Genomic DNA, 2,182 nt, shown 5'->3' with positions numbered 1-2,182 from the left:
ATAGAACTCCCTTACCACTGGTAAGACAGTTGCTTCTAGGGAATCACAAAACTTTGACCACTTCCTATAGTTGATCAACTGCCCATAAATGACCTCTGGCCCTGTTAGATTTAAACCCCTCTCTATTGCACAACATTTCTAGTCAGTGGGTTGAGATCTTTGAATTGCTCTCAGTGTAATGAGAATGGTTTGATCATTTGCCCTTTCTGTCGTTGACTGTCCATGAAGGGAAAAGAAAAAGAATCAATTTTGTTGCCAACTTCAACTTGCCTTGTCTGTATCTCAGTTGCATTTTCTGATTTGAGTGTATCGATATCAAATCGAATCCAGTTGTATACTCGCCCCAGTCCTTAGTTGTGCCTCTCGGCTCAAGACTCGGATGACATTTGGGAAAGAATATTTGGAATGTTGTTGCCAATTGGCCATGACTTTGGCATTCTTGTACTTCTAGTAGCAGCATAATTTATTTATTTGTACATTTCAACAACATTTCTGGTCAGTAACTTCTCTTCATACCTCTTCCTAACTTCATTAGACACAAATTTCACTCTCTTAGCATCAGTCCCATGACTAACCTTAACCTTCTTCTTAGGGGCCATATCTAACCACTACAAACCACTCTCTCCAGGTTCCAATTGATCAGTCACGGAAACTCAAGAAGTCGAACCCAAATCAACAAGCAATTTGGCTCTTCAGTCAACTCAATAAAGAGAAAATTGAAGTTGAGTTACCAAGAGATGTCCTAATCAAGTGTCTAGGGCTAGAAAAGAACAAGTTGTTACGGAAGGACGCTAGAAAGGATAGGGCTATTTCCATCCCTATTTGACTAATACACTCCCTTTTTTTCCAGGTTACATTGGGGTGTTCATGGTGCGGTTCAGTTCAAAAGCTGGTCCGAACAGAACCATTTTACAATCAAAGAATCAAACCATTTCGAAGCGGTTATTTTGGTTCGGTTTGAAATGTTTCGATTCAATTTGGTTTCTCTTTAACAATCCTAGTGTCGAGTGTGAGTGAAAGAAAAGAGATGAAGAGTATTTTTTTCTAACACTTAAATGGTTCGGTTCGGTTCGGTTAACCATAACTAACATGTTGGAGATGGTTCGGTAACTAACCGAACCATTCATGCCCTACCAAACCGAACTGAAACTGAATTGGTTCGAAATGGTTTGGTTCGGCTTAGTGGTTTGGTTCGGGTTTGGTTCCTTTTTAATAGAGGAGATGATACAAAATCATAGCATACCATGTATATATGTTATAGTTTAGGCATCTTTTGTTTCACATTTATGTATTTCCTTTCATGTATCCTTGTACAGTGCCTATATAATCATAATACATTCTACCTCACTATTAGTAAGGATTTAGCCACTCTTGCTCCCAAACCTTTATGGTATCAGAGCCTTTCCGGGTAACTCCCAATTGGTTATCTTGCTTCTGCTCATTCTTTTCTCCGACCCGACTACCCCCTTTTCTTCTCGGCACCTATGGCTGACAGTTCTTCCACCAAAATCCTAATTGTTCTTCCCTTTTCCTCTTCAACCTCTGCAGTTCTTCCCTCATCCATTCCAACCATACCTATCAAGCTAAATGGCGGGAATTATCTTTGTTGGAAAGACATAATGACTCGACTACTTACCACCTATGGATTGCTTAACTATGTCGAAAGAATAGTCATGGCACCGAGCAAGACTATTACAAGAACAGATGGAAAAACCATACCAAATTTTTATTTTCTTAATTGGCAGTCAAGGGACAATTTTGCCCTTACCTGCGTTATGTTTGCAGTCACAGAGGAAATCGGGGAGACGATTCTCTTTGCCAAAACGTCTCACGAAGCTTAGACGTCTCTTGAAACTTCATTTCTAACCCCAAATAGCAGCACAAGACAATCTGCTTGATTAGCAGTGGTGCGATTTGAAAAAGGGAGAGCAATTAATGGCAAAATTCATCGATTTAGTTAAGGAGCATGCTTCGATATACGCTCAAATAAGGAAACTGAAGTTAATCGGCGTACCTACACGGGTCTTGGTCCCAACTGGGAGCCCATCGTCCTCCCCCAACCAAAACGTATGCTTACCCTCGGCATTGATGAACTCCAGTCCCTACTTCCACGAGGAGCGCCATCTCTATGCTGCAAAACAAGAATTGAAGACGAACTCCTCAGCCTTTGATTCCGCTGCTA

Source organism: Punica granatum, chromosome 3 (assembly GCF_007655135.1).
Source record: "Punica granatum isolate Tunisia-2019 chromosome 3, ASM765513v2, whole genome shotgun sequence".
Taxonomy (NCBI): Eukaryota; Viridiplantae; Streptophyta; class Magnoliopsida; order Myrtales; family Lythraceae; genus Punica; species Punica granatum.
The sequence above is the reverse complement of the archived record's forward strand: the minus strand, read 5'-3'. Positions refer to the sequence as shown.